This window comes from Eptesicus fuscus, chromosome 14, assembly GCF_027574615.1.
Source record: "Eptesicus fuscus isolate TK198812 chromosome 14, DD_ASM_mEF_20220401, whole genome shotgun sequence".
In the NCBI taxonomy this organism is placed as follows: Eukaryota; Metazoa; Chordata; class Mammalia; order Chiroptera; family Vespertilionidae; genus Eptesicus; species Eptesicus fuscus.
Window position 1 is genome coordinate 57,450,540 of NC_072486.1, and position 14,689 is coordinate 57,465,228.

General features: G+C 39.1%; 1 protein-coding gene across 1 annotated transcript in view; it reads left to right on the top strand.

Annotated features, from left to right (window-relative positions):
- Window positions 1–933: 933 nt before the first annotated feature.
- The window catches only part of CNOT4 (CCR4-NOT transcription complex subunit 4), a 157,201-nt gene continuing 143,445 nt past the window's right edge, over window positions 934–14,689 (top strand). Inside the window, exon 1 of the mRNA XM_008150503.3 lies at window positions 934–1,138. The gene's annotated coding sequence lies outside the window, so the exon portion shown is untranslated. The remainder of the gene's footprint in view (window positions 1,139–14,689) is intronic.

Genomic DNA, 14,689 nt, shown 5'->3' on the forward strand with positions numbered 1-14,689 from the left:
ACCAACATTTTCCCGTGCATAAAACAGTGCAGGGACATAGGAGGAGCTCAGTATTTGTTTTATGAATGAAAGAATACACGCAATAAACAGAAACGACTGCTTGGAGCGCCACTTTCACCAGAGTTCTAGGAGGCAATCGGGAGGAACCAGTAAGTTGATTCTTGTGACTTGGCGATCAAAGGAATTGCGGGTGTATTTTTATACTCTTTGGGATGTATTGATGTGTGAGGACTTTCTAAACGGTGCGCAGGGCTGTGAGGGCTGTGCAGGCTGAAAACCGAAGTAACAATAATTTGCACCAAAACCCGCAAAACGTTCTCAAATTTATTGTAATCAGAAACACATTTTTGTAAGTGCAAGGATCTTCCATTCCCTTGTACACCTGTATTATCTCTTTACTGGAGATTAATGGTGAGGATGGGATCAAGACTAGTGGCTCCTAAGGATCTATTTTCGCAAACAGACAATTCAGTATCCAGTTCTCTCCCTAGATCAAATCCCGCGCTCCTTACCTTGCCAGTCTGCCTCCATCCCGCCCCTTCAATATCCATGGTAGGCGGGGCAGGGCAGAGACGTTCTTGGCTTCCCCTAAATTGGTTAATCTCACCCTGAGTTTTGGTATCCCATATTTGAGCAAACACCGAGAAAACAAAACCACAAACAAGATCGCCGACCAAATGACAGCGGAGCAGCACACGCGGGCAGTGAAGCAAGCAAAACACGAAGAAAGGCGGTAGTCTGGCAGCCACGTGAGGGAGTCTAGCAGCCCGGAGAGGGAGAACTTCAACTCCCAGCTTGCAACTGGGCGGTTACCGTCCGAAAACTACAACTCCCAGAGTGCCGTGGGAGAGGCCGCCCACCGCTCCTCCCGCCCCTCCCCCGCCCCTCCCTGCCGGATCGGCGTGCGCCTGCGCATGGGAAGCCAGAGGAGTCTTACCCTAATGTAAGATGGTTGCCCGTCTGGCTGTGGAACCCACCGAAAGCTGAGGGTGTCTCTCTCAGCCGTAAAGGTCGGACTCGCTGAAGCAATCAGGCCCGGTTCTGAAGAGTTTTTTCCTCGACACTCGTCCAGTGGTCTCTTGTGAGGACGCGGCAGCTCGTGGAGTCGGCTAAGGGAAAAGCGAGGCAAGGCAGGCGGGTGAGTCTATGCGGGGCTGGGCTTAGGGGAAACCCGGCACTGACCGGCTACGAGAGAGCGGAGGCTTCGCTGGAACTGTGCAGGCCGCACCCCCTCGCTCCCCACCCTCGCCTCATCTTCACCCTCCTCTTTCTTGGTCTTCCTCCTCCTCCTCCTCTTCCTCCCTCTCCGCTCTACGCCACAGCAGTTACCACCAGGAAAAGGGAGCGGGCAGAAGGCGCCGTGGCGGCGAGCAGCGACTCCTTGGGAAATTTCTTCTATTGGGGAGTCGGGGCGGCTTTTCGTCTTCTGCTCTCCCCTCTACATTTTTGTTGGGGCAGGAACCTCAGAGCTCAGGACTCCTGGTTCCCCAGCCCGCCTTCCCCTCTCTGACGTCCTTTCGCAGTGGCCCCCGTCCCCCAAGACCAAAGCCATCACTTCCACCCTGACCCGTGTTGCCGCTGCTGCTCACGAATCCCACTGCTCCCTGCCCACTCGTCCTGCGGCGTGTTTGTGCTCCGCTGCCGCCCTGGAGTTAGCCTTTGCCCCCTTGTTGCGCTTGCAGTCAGCCCCCGGCCTGTCTGCCCCAGGAGGGCTTCCTCCGAGGGGTAGTGTCACAGCTTTAACCGCATCTGTCATTTTAAAGCTGCCCCTTCACTATGCTGCTGCTCGTTCTAACCCACCTGTTTCACAGCCTTCTGGGGAATTGCCTCTTCCCTCCCTCTCTCCTGTGCAGATTCTTTCCACATTGACTTCCAGAAAAACGGGGTGCCCCGTGTTGGCCCCTGGCACGTCAAGGAAGTTGGAAGTGAAGGAAGTGAGGAAGGGTACTAGGGCACGTTCTGAGTGAAGAGCGTCTACCGAGGCTACGCAGGAGAGGGACGTTTTCGTTTTGTGTTCAGTGATTTGTGGATTATTCGCTCTGTTGGGAGGGTGTTTTTTTGTTGTTGTTTTTTTTTTTCCCTTTTCATTTTGGACCGGTTTGTCCATGCTACTAAGCGTTCTTCTGAATTGCCTCTCCCCAGGACACTTAATGCTGGCTCTGATTATACTAACAAATGTTAGCCTTGACATTTCAAAATAAGAGAAATCTGGCACACAACCAAATGCATCTGTGAACTCCTCAAGCAAGTATAAGTGACATTTTGATTATATGCAAGTTTGTGGGTTACAGATCCCTTCCATATTGATTATTGACTAAAGGAATGATATTGATGTTCAGCTTAATTGATGGCATGTTTTATTTATGGTTTGAATGGAAAGTTCCTCTCCAGCTAATATCACACTTAGTGTTTTTGGATTTTGGAAGTTCTCTCTTTGACATTCTTAGAATAGTAAGTATCTGGATACATTGTTTTCTTTTGAAAACCCACTAGATATTGTATTCAAAAGGAAAGTAGATTGTTTCCCCTCCCCCCAAATTAAATTCATTTTTCCATAGAAGAGATGAAGGACTGGGGGAAAGAAATGACAAAGTGCACATACATGCATTTGGTGGCAAGAGCTAAATTGAAATACATTGACTAATGGCAACATGGGAAGAAGGAGCCTTTGCTTTAATCAGACCACTGTGAAAAAAAAAAAAAAGAATTACCAGGAAAGCGAACAGGATTACAAAAATCAGATACATACATCTCAAATTGAAATAAGACATTGTGTCCTTAAGATATATGTAAAAATGTTGAAAGTTCATAATAGTGATCTCATGCAGCAATATATCTCTTATTTGCTAAAGTAATACTTCAAGTATAAATAGAGATACATAGTTTTAAATCACTTTTGCACATTACTGTATCGTGATTTTTACAAATTTTATCTGTAATACTTGAGTAATCTTACTTTTGGCGTTATGTACACTTGATTGTGATAAATGGTCTGTTTTATCAACTGTAAACCGAGGTAGAAAAGCTGTTTGTAAAACTTCTTTTTTTCTTTTTAGCTACTTAAGCCCCACTCTGGGGAAACTAAATAGATCCCTACTCTGGGGAATTGGAAGCAATTTATATAGCAAACCTTGTTCTAAAATGAGGTTTTTAAAAAATATTACTTACATTTACTTTATTAGTAGGTTTTTTAAAAAAAAATATTCCTTACATTTAGTTTATCAGTCGGAATGTGTTTAATACAATTGATCTTCACTCTTAAGTAAAAAATGTATTTCATTTTTCTTTGTTATATGCTGGTGGAGAAGCTTCCCACTTTGAACAAACCTAGCACACAGGCTTAGAAACTCTTGGCAGTCATATTTGGCTGAATTATAAGCAATGTGTTCTAGGAGAGGACTGTTTATCTGGCAGAAGAGGGTTAATGATTTTAATACATCTTTTCTTTTGTAAAGACACTTTGCCTCAGTAAATATAATTTCAAGTAATTTTCTCCACTGCACACTTCTTTTTTTCTGCAATCATCAAATTCTTAGTTTTAGCACTCTAAAGTCAAAATGAATTTACTTTGGGATCTTTATCACATCTAAAGAATTCTAAAGTTGTTTGACATTTTGATAGGAAATAGGGAGCTGAGATTTCAAAATATTTTTGTATAGTTTAAATTTTTAGATATAACATTATGAACATTGCAGCTTCATAATTTTGATGGTTGGGATACTTTCTGTCAGGTTCAAAGTTGTTGAATTCTTCAGATGAATATATTATTTCTATAGGAAGGTTTTTGAGCATGAATTACTTAAGTTGACTTATTATAACATTTGTTTTCATAAAGTTGAAGAGAAATATTTCATTTTATTAGGATGAGCTATAATCAAATGGCAAAATGCAGGAAAATTGTTTTGTAATGCCTTCAACTTCAGCGTAAATGGGAGCACTACTAATAACGTGCAACTCATTACTGTGTAAAAGAAAGAGGGTACTGCTTAATGATAAACTCCTTGCAATCGGAGAGTTTTATTTTTAAAATTATTTTACATGTCTTAAGAGAATGGAAAAATATCTTCTCAGTTTAAGTAATGTATTTTACAAGTCTTTCCTTTCCTTCTCTCCTGCTGTTTTTAAGGTGAAGCTATATACACTATTTTAATGTGTTTTGGGCGTTGGGGATAACTGCAAATAATACTCAGGAGAATCTATTTTAAGTCATTATGATTATTTTTATAGATCAGGAGAAATAGAAAGTTTTAATTTGTGAAAACTTCAACCTCTGTAAAAAATTAGCTTTGTGTTATTAAATATGGTACTGTCTTGACTTTTTGTGAAAGAAGTTATATTCACCTCAGTTGGTTCCAAAGAAAAACAGTAGGGAAATAGGTTATAGAGATTTTTAGTGTTCTAGAAATAGTGTAACTAGAATGTACTACATACTTTTCTCAAAGGATTTCTTAATCTAAGTGGAATTTATAAATGGTTTTCATCCCATTGGAATAGTATGTATTGTATAAAACTTATTAACACATTCTGAGATTTAAATTTTTTTCAACTACACTTTGCATTCAACATTAGTTTGTATTAGTCTTATTAGCAATTATATATCAAATACTTTACAAAGTGTTCCCCCAACGTATTCTGAGGTTTAAAAAATTTTATGTTACCACAGAAATAATAGGAACAATTTGCAAATGTCCATTCTTATATAAAATGTGGTAATATCCCTGATATTTTAAAGATAGTAATGTATATGTATGTATATATCTATATATCTGTATATATATATATTTCAAGAGTTGAGAGTACAAAAATTATAAAGATGGCATAATTTACTGAATTAGTGATGCAAGAAAAGAAGATAAGTGGGACTTTTCTCTTTCTTTAGGTGGGACTTTTAAGTCACATATTTAGTGGTTTAATGAAAGAACTTTCTCCAGAATTGTTTTTAATCTTATTATTATGTGGTTTTTATTAGAAAGATTGCGTGGTGTCAACTTTTTTAAGTGTAGTAATAGTATAATTCAGTGGGTTTTGTCACATTTCTTTTTCGTTGTATGATTCTTTTATTTTTTATCAGAAAGTAGTTTATAGAAAAGAAAATTTCAGTAGTAGGCACTTTAGGTTAACTTTCCCATATCAAAGTTTTTCTTTTACCAGGAGAGAGAAATTACATGCTATTAAAAAGAAGATTATTTTTTTTTTTTTTTTTTTTTAATATTTTTATTGAGGTATTATATGTGTACATATCTTACTATTACCCCCCCCACCCCACACCCACACATGCCCTCCCCCCCCAGAGTTTTGCGTCCATTGTTTATGCTTATATGCATGCATACAAGTCCTTCGTTTGATTTCATAACTCCCCCACCTTTCCCAAACTTTCCCCCTGTACTTTGAAAGTCTGTTTGATGCTTTACTGTCTCTGTATCTATCTTTTTGTTCACCACTTTATAATGTTCTTTACTATCCCTAAATGAGTGAGATCATGTGGTATTTTTCTTTCATTGACTGGCTTATTTCACTTAGCATAATGTTCTCCAATTCCATCCAGGTTGCTGCAAATGATGAGAATTCCTTCTTTTTTATGGCAGCATAGTATTCCATTGTGTAGATGTACCACAGTTTTCCGATCCAGTCATCTGCTGATGGGCACCTAGGCTGTTTCCAAATCTTAGCTATTGTAAATTGTGCTGCTATGAACATAGTGGTGCATATATCCTTTCTGATTGGTGTTTCTAGTTTCTTCGGATATATTCCCAGGAGTGGGATTACTGGGTCAAATGGGAGTTCCATTTTCAGTTTTTTGAGGAAACGCCATACTGTTCTCCACAGTGGCTGCACCAGTCTGCATTCCCACCAGCAGTGCACGAGGGTTCCTTTTTCTCCGCATCCTCGCCAACACTTGTTGTTTGTTGATTTGTTGATGATAGCCATTCTGACAGGTGTGAGATGGTACCTCATTGTTGTTTTGATTTGCATCTCTCGGATAATAAGTGACTTTGAACATGTTTTCATGTGTCTCTTGGCCTTCCTTCTGTCTTCTTTTGAAAATATTCTGTTTAGGTCTGTTGCCCATTTTTTTATGGGATCATTTATCTTCCTCTTATTGAGTTGCATAAGCTGCCTGTAGATGTTGGAGATTAAACCTTTATCAGTGATAGCATTTGCAAATATGTTTTCCCATGCAGTGGGCTTTCTTGTTGTTTTGTTGATGGTTTCTTTTGCTGTAAAAAAGCTTTTTATTTTGATGTAGTCCCATTTGTTAATTTTCTCTTTAGCTTCCATTGCCCTAGGGGCAGTGTCAGTGAAGAAGTTCTTGTGGCATATGTCTGAGATTTTGTTGCCTGTGGATTCCTCTAGTATTTTTATGGTTTCCCGTCTTATGTTTAAGTCCTGTATCCATTTTGAATTTATTTTTGTGTATGGTGTAAGTTGGTGATCTAGTTTCATTTTTTTGCATGTATCTGTCCAGTTTTCCCAGCACCATTTATTGAAGAGACTGTCTTGACTCCATTGTATGTTCATGCCTCCTTTGTCAAATATTAATTGAGCATAGTGGTTTGGGTCGATATCTGGGTTCTCTATTCTGTTCCATTGATCAATATGTCTGTTCTTGTGCCAGTACCAGGCTGTTTTGAGAACAGTGGCTTTGTAATACAGCTTGAAATCTGGTATTGAGATCCCACCTACTTTATTCTTCTTTCTGAGGATTGCTGAGGCTAGTCGGGGTCTTTTTTTATTCCAGATGAATTTTTGGAGAGTTCTTTCTAGGTCTGTGAAATATGCTGTTGGTATTTTGATGGGGAGTGCATTGAATCTGTAGATTGCTTTGGGTAGTATGGACATTTTAATGATGTTGATTCTACCAATCCAGGAACATGGTATGTTCTTCCATCTGTTTACTTCTTCCTCTATCTCTTTTTTCAGTGTCCTGTAGTTTTCTGCATATAGGTCTTTTACCTCCTTAGTTAAGTTTATTCCTAGGTATCTTAATTTTTTTGGTGCGATGGTAAATGGGATTGCTTTTTTAGTCTCTCTTTCTGTAAGTTCATTATTGGTGTATAGAAAAGCCATAGATTTCTTGGTGTTAATTTTGTATCCCGCTACATTGCCGAATTCATTTATTAAGTCTATTAGTTTTTTGATGGAATCTTTTGGGTTTTTTATGTACAATATCATGTCATCTGCATATAAGGACAGCTTCACTTCTTCTTTTCCAATTTGGATGCCTCTTATTTCTTCTTCTTGCCTAATTGCGATAGCTAATACTTCCAGTACTATGTCAAACAGGAGTGGTGAGAGTGGGCATCCCTGTCTTGTTCCTGTTCTTAGGGGAAATGGTTTTAGTTTTTGCCCATTGAGTATGATGTTTGCTGTGGGTTTATCATAAATAGCTTTTATTATGTTGAGGTATGAGCCTTCTATTCCCACCTTGTTGAGAGTTTTTATCAAGAAAGGGTGTTGGATTTTGTCAAATGCTTTTTCTGCATCTATTGATATGACTATGTGATTTTTATCTCTCAATTTGTTTATGTGATGTATCACGTTTATTGATTTGCGGATATTGTACCATCCTTGCATTCCTGGAATAAATCCTACTTGGTCATGGTGTATGATCTTTCTGATGTACTGCTGGAGCCGATTTGCTAGAATTTTGTTGAGGATTTTGGCATCAATGTTCATGAGGGATATTGGCCTGTAATTCTCTTTCATTGAGTTGTCTTTATCTGGTTTTGGTATTAGGGTGATGCTGGCTTCATAGAAGGAGCCTGGAAGTGTTCCTTCCTCTTGAATTTTTTGGAATAGTCTGAGGAGGATAGGTTTTAGTTCTTCCTTGAAAGTTTGATAAAACTCTCCTGTGAAGCCATCTGGCCCCGGGCTTTTGTTTGCCGGAAGCTTTTTGATGACTGCTTCAATTTCTTCCATAGTTACTGGCATGTTGAGCTGTTTAGAATCTTCCTGATTGAGTTTTGGAAGGTTGTATTTTTCTAGGAATATGTCGATTTCCTCTAGGTTGTCCAGTTTGTTGGAATAGAGTTGTTCGTAGTATTTTGTAACAATCCTTTGTATTTCGTCGGGGTCTGTTGTTATTTCACCTCTTTCATTTCTGATTTTGTTTATTTGGGTCCTCTCTCTTTGCTTCTTGGTGAGCCTGGCTAGAGGTCCATCAATCTTGTTTATCCTTTCAAAGAACCAGCTCTTGGTTTTGTTGATCTTTTGTATTGTTTCTTTGGTCTCTATGTCGTTTATCTCCGCTCTGATCTTTATTATTTCTTTCCTTCTGCTTACACTGGGCTTATCTTGTTGCTCTCTCTCTAACTCTTTGAGTTGTTGGGTTAGGTAATTTATTACCATTGTTTCTTGTTTTTTGCAGTAGGCTTGTAGAGCTATGAACTTCCCTCTCAGGACTGCTTTCATTGTGTCCCATAGATTTTGGATTGTTGTGTTTTCATTGTCGTTTGTTGCCATGATGTTTTTTATTTCTTCCTTGATGTCTTTGGTAACCCAGTCATGGTTTAATAACATGCTGTTTAGTCTCCAAGTGTTTGATTTCTTTGGGTTGTTTTTATTGTAGTTGATTTCCAGTTTTATGCCACTGTGATCTGAGAAGATACTTGATATGATTTCTATCTTCTTGAATTTGGAGAGACTTTGCCTATGTCCTAACATATGGTCTATCTTTGAAAATGACCCATGTGCACTTGAGAAGAATGTATATTCTGTGGCTTTGGGGTGAAATGTTCTGAAGATGTCGATTAATTCCATCTGTTCTAGTGAGTCATTTAGGATTGATGTTTCTTTGCTGATTTTTTGTTTAGAGGATTTGTCCAATGGTGATAGTGGGGTATTGAAGTCTCCTACTATGATTGTATTACTGTCAATCTCTCCTTTGATATCTTCCAGGAGTTTTTTAATGTATCTTGGTGCTCCTGTATTGGGTGCATATATGTTTACCAGAGTTATTTCTTCTTGTTGGATTTCTCCCTTTAGTATTATGAAGTGGCCTTCATTATCTCTTGTTATGTCCTTCACTTTGAGATCTAATTTGTCAGATATAAGTATTGCAACCCCAGCTTTTTTTTCATTTCCATTTGCCTGGAAAACCTTTTTCCATCCCTTTACTCTCAGTCTGTATGCATCCTTTTTTTTGAGGTGGGTTTCCTGTAGACAGCAGATATCTGGGTTTTGTTTTCTTATCCAGTCTGTTACCCTGTGTCTTTTGATTGGGGCATTCAATCCATTTACATTTAAAGTTATTATTGATAGGTACTTATTTGACGCCATTTTTATTCTATACCCCTGTGTACCTTCTTTGCTTCCTATTTCTTTCTTTCTTTTTTTTTTTTTACAGCAGACCCTTTAGCATTTCTTTCATTGCTGGTTTGGTGGTGATAAACTCCCTTAGTCCTTTTTTGTCTGTGAAGCTCCTGATTTCACCTTCAATTTTGATTGATAGCCTTGCTGGGTACAGTATTCTTGGATTTAGACCCTTCCTTTGCATGACTTGGTATATTTCATTCCATTCCCTTCTGGCCTGATGAGTTTCTGTTGAGAAATCAGTTGCTAGTCTGATGGGGGTTCCTTTGTATGTAACTGTCTGTCTCTCTCTGGCCGCTTGTAAGATTCTTACTTTGTCGTTGGTGTTTGCCAACTTAACTATAATGTGCCTTGGCGTCGGTCTTTTGGGGTTCATTTTGCTTGGAACTCTGTGAGCTTCTTGGATTTGTGTGGGTTTTTTCTTCCCTATATCAGGGAAGTTTTCTGTTATTATTTCTTCAAACAGGTTTTCTATTCCTTGCTCAGTTTCCTTTCCTTCTGGCACCCCTATTATCCTGATGTTGTTTTGTTTTGTATTGTCCCGAAGTTCCCTTACGCTCTCCTCAATCTTTCTAATTTTTGTTTCTAGAAGCTGTTGTAATTGGGTATTTTTTTCCATCTTGTCTTCTAGCTCACTTATGCGGTCCTCTGCTTCATCTAGTCTACTCTTGATGCTTTCTATTGAGTTCTTTACAGCAGCGATGTCATTTTTCATTTCTTCTTGGTTCTTCTTCATTTCTTCTTGGTTCTTACTCATATTGTCGAATTTGTCTTCCATCCTTTTCAGCCACTTTATGACCATTTCTCTGAATTCTTTCTCTGATAGGTTGTTTGCCTCTAAATCGTTTACTTCCTTTTCTGGTGATGCCTGCTTCTCTTTCCTGTTTGGGCTGTTTCTTTGTCTCCCCATGGTCTCTCTTCTCCGGATGTCTGGTTATATAGATTTCTCTCTCTGGCGTTGATTTAAAGGTATAAAATACAACACAACCAGGCACAACAGACAAGGCACTGAACAGAATTGTATTCACGATATTAATAACCTCCAATAAAGGTAACCACCAGAGAAAGACAAATTAGGGAATAGGAGTGGAAGAGGGAGAGTAAAAAGAAAGAACAACAACGAAGAAAAAAAAAAAAAAAAAACAACAAAGAGTGTGAATCTGAACTTGGGAAAAGAGCAGAAAGAAAGAAAAGAAAAAACAGAAAAGAAAAAGAAAAGAAAAAAAAAGTAAGAGAGACAAGAATGATACTAAGAGAGAAAAGGGGAACAAACTATATATATGGGGAGTAAACTCCACTAGAACAACCACTATTCCCAGCAAATTCCAGCAACACGAGCCTGGAGATTAATACAAACTGCAACAGCAGCTAATATCAAGTGAGGCAAGGGAAAACAAAAGTAAAAAACAAACAAAAACAAAGCAAACAAAAGAACCAACCAAACCAACAAAAAGAATAATCAAAACAATCTCATAAAAAAGCATAAAAATTCAATCTAATCAACATTCAAGCAAACAACAACAAAAGGCCCGAGAGAAAAATAATTTTTTAAAGGTAGCGTAGAGAGAGGTTTGTATGGATTTGGAGCAGGGGGTTGGGAATTAGATATATAAGTAGGGTGAAGTTTTAGCAGGGAGTAAACTGAAAAAGTAGGGAAAATCTAAAGCCAGAAAGGGTTAAGATAAACTGGGGACCCAAAGGGGAAAGGTTAGGAGGAGAGTGATGGCATAATTTTAGCTTTGAGATAGGGTAAAGCGATTGTAAGGGAAAGATGCAAATCGAATGTAGGACACTAATCCAAAAATAAAAGAAAGGGAAAATCTAATGACATTAAAAAAAAAAAAAAAAGTAAAATAATAGTAATAATAGTGCTGATTGAAAATAAAAATGTAATAATTAAAAAGGTGAAAATCAAGTGAGGAAAAAGAAAAAAAATATTAGTTTCTTAAGTAAAAGATGCAAAAAATGAAAATAAAAAAATATGAGAATAAAAAAATTAAAAAATTGAAAAAAGAATTGAAAATTAAAAAATAGGAAGATTAAAATGTGCAGTAGCGGCTGTCATTCACTTCCTCTATTATTCTGTTTGGTACGCCTTTTTCCCAGTCTGGGCGGTATTTCAGTTCAGCTTCATTCCAGGGCTCCTCAGTGTTGGAAGCCAGTCCTGCTTTTTAAGCCAGCCCTGTCTTAATTTCTCGTATTTATTTTTGATTACACCAGAGACAATTAGCGTTTCAGCCCCTGGGTGGCAGTGTTTCTGAATTGACTTCCGGGCCTCTCTAGCTCTTTTTTCTTTTTTTTTTTCCCCCTTCTATGGCACTCACTACCAGTTTGTGGAGGTGTGCGCCTCAGAGCTGCCTCTCTGATGGTCACACGCAGCTCTGGTCCCAGGTTCCGATAAAACACCTTCCCCCTGCAGTCTTTCAGGGTTTCCACCTGGGTTTACCTCTGTTTTGGGCTTAGCAATCAGAGTCGGAAAGAGCCCAGGTGTGCGGACCGTGGGTCTGTGCCCCAGACTAAGGAGCCTGCACTCCTTTGAAAATTCTTAGTCTGACCCTCCTCGTCAGATTAAAATGAGTTGCTTTCAAGAGGTCACTTCTGTTAGCAGCTCAGAAGACCCCCCTCCTCATTCACGGATCACGGCAGTTCCAACTGCCGCTGATTTTTCTAGGCACAGACCTCCCGGCTCCTGCCGGTCCTGCGGCTGCCGCACTTCCCTCACCCAGCGCTTCCCTCACCCACCGCGGGGATTAGAAACCGCAGCTTATTTCAGACAAAATCTGACCTTTCCGTGGTGCAGTGAAGAGTTTCTTTGAATCCGAGTGTTTGCGCTGATAGGGGACCGGTGGTCTGGTGCTCCCAGCAGTTCAGTGTTTGCAGTTGTCGCGGAAAGTCAGGTTTCCACTAAAATCCTCCTTTCCTTGCAAGATGGCGAGGCGCCCGGCGAGCCCGCAGCTCCAGGAGGGGACCCAGCCCCTGTGGGTGCTGCGCGGTCAGAGGAACACTGCCCAGCACTCCCCCGCCTTCTCCTGGAGTTTAGCTGTCCCTTGGCTTGCCCACATATGCTCCCTCTGCGAGCCTCTGCTGCTCCGACTCTCCGCCCCAGGAACAGACTCCAAACCCGACTCTATTCCGTCGCCATTTTTTCGAGGTCAAAGAAGATTATTTTTACTTGCTAGGAAAACTTAACTTTAAAGATATTACAAGTCCCCTGGCCGGTGTGGCTCAGTTGGTTGGGCATCATCCCATGCACTAAGGGATTGCAGGTTTCATTCCACATCAGTGCACATGCTGGGGTTGGGAACTTGATCCCCGGTTGTGTGTGTGTGTGTGTGTGTGTGTGTGTGTGTGTGTGTGTGCAGGAGGTAACTGATCAGTGTTTCGCTCTCACATCAATATTTCTCTCTCCCTTTCCCTTCCTTTCTCTATAAAAATCAATAAAAATATTAAAAAAATAAAGATAGTACAAGTAACAAGGCAATTTGAGTATGAATTTTTTATTTGTGAGGAGGATTTCATTCTTACTAATCTCTTTTTATACAAGAGAGTTGCCCTGTTTTAAACTTTAATTGCATTGGGTAATGGGTGGATGATATATCACTCTTAGGATGAACCTTGCTATTTGTATATGTGTGTATGTCAGATATTTGTGCAAAATATATGTCATATTTAGTCATATTTATGGTAACTAAATTTGTCAATATATGTCATATTTATGGTAACTAAAATCTCACCTCTTGAGTATTTAGAGATGAGGAAATCAGAATAATCAGATTAGTTTGTATATCTGCCTAAAACCAGTTTGGGGGGAAAAGTCAAGGCAAAATAATGGTATAATGAGAATAAAATGCTATCATTTTAAGATACTAGGGGTTACTGCTTTGTAGTCCTGCTTTTGGAAGAATTTAGTGAATAATGTTGTAGGAAAAGTTGTAGTGATTGAATTTTGAAAACTAGCTACAGACTGAAATATAAAAGGGGTTGCATTCTTTAGCAGCAACAAATACACTGTTATTAAGCCAAATATGTGAAATGTCTTTTTTAAAAAATAATATATTTTTATTGATTTCAGAGAGAAAGGGAGAGGGAGAGAGAAATGGAAACATCAATGATGAGAGAATCATCGATCCATCGCCTCCTGCACACCCCACACTAGGGATCAAGCCTGCAACCCAGACATGTGCCCTGACTGGGAATTGAACCATCACCTCCTGGTTCATAGGTTGACACTCAACTACTGACCCACACTGGCTAGGCATCTGAAATTTCTTAAACATGTTTTGCAGTCCTTGGACCAAAGAAGAAGTCTTAATTTTTCTGCTTGTTTAAGAAACTAATTCATTCCTTATTAAGAGCAATAGGTGTCTTCATGAAACAACATTGGCTGATTTGTAGCAACCCCCCCCCCCCCCCCCCCCCGATTTTCTGCCTTTCATATTTTGTTTACGGCTTTTTTCAGTGTTTTTGATTTTCAGCAGTTGTTTGGGTGGACCCTCTTGTGAACACTGTAATTGAATAAAAAATTGAAATATAAATAGTATTGCTTTTGGTGGTAAGGTCACTTTTTTCTTTTGATTGAGATTCCCTGCCATTTTGATTAGATTATTCCTCTAACTATTTTTGTTTAATTCTTAAGTAAGAATTAGGATCATAAAAGTTCCCTACCAAATGATATCTATTCAGAAATTTTTTTCTTACCGTACTCTAAATGTGGACCGAGGTTATTTGTTGGGTAAGTAAAATGTTACAATGTGTTTTGGTTTTGTCATTTAAAATGAAGTAAAGAGACTATTGGTACTTTTAAAAAAATATATATTTTATTGATTTTTACTGAGAGGAAGAGAGAGGGATAGAGAGTTAGAAACATTGATGAGAGAGAAACATCGATCAACTGCCTCCTGCCCACTCCCTACTGGGGTTGTGCCCGCAACCAAGGTACATGCCCTTGACCAGAATCGAACCTGGGACCTATGCTCTATCCACTGAGCCAAACCAGTTAGGGTGGTACTTTTTTTTTTTTTTATATATATTTTTATTGATTTCAGAAAGGAAGGGAGAGGGAGAGAGAGATCGAAACATCAATGATGAAAGAGAATTATTGATCGGCTGCCTCCTGCACACCCCCCATTGGGGATCAAGCCCGCAACCCAGGCTTGTGCCCTTGACCGGAATCAAACCCGGGACTCTCCAGTCCATAGGCTGATGCTCTATCCACTGAGCCAAAACAGCTAGGGCGAGACTATTGCTACTTTTAAAAAATAAAATTATTAATGTGAAAAATTTTAAACAGGTATAAAAGTAAACCTCCACATAGCTGTAACTTCAAAGATGATCAATTTATTTTTATTTATTTAATTTTAAAATATATTTTTATTGA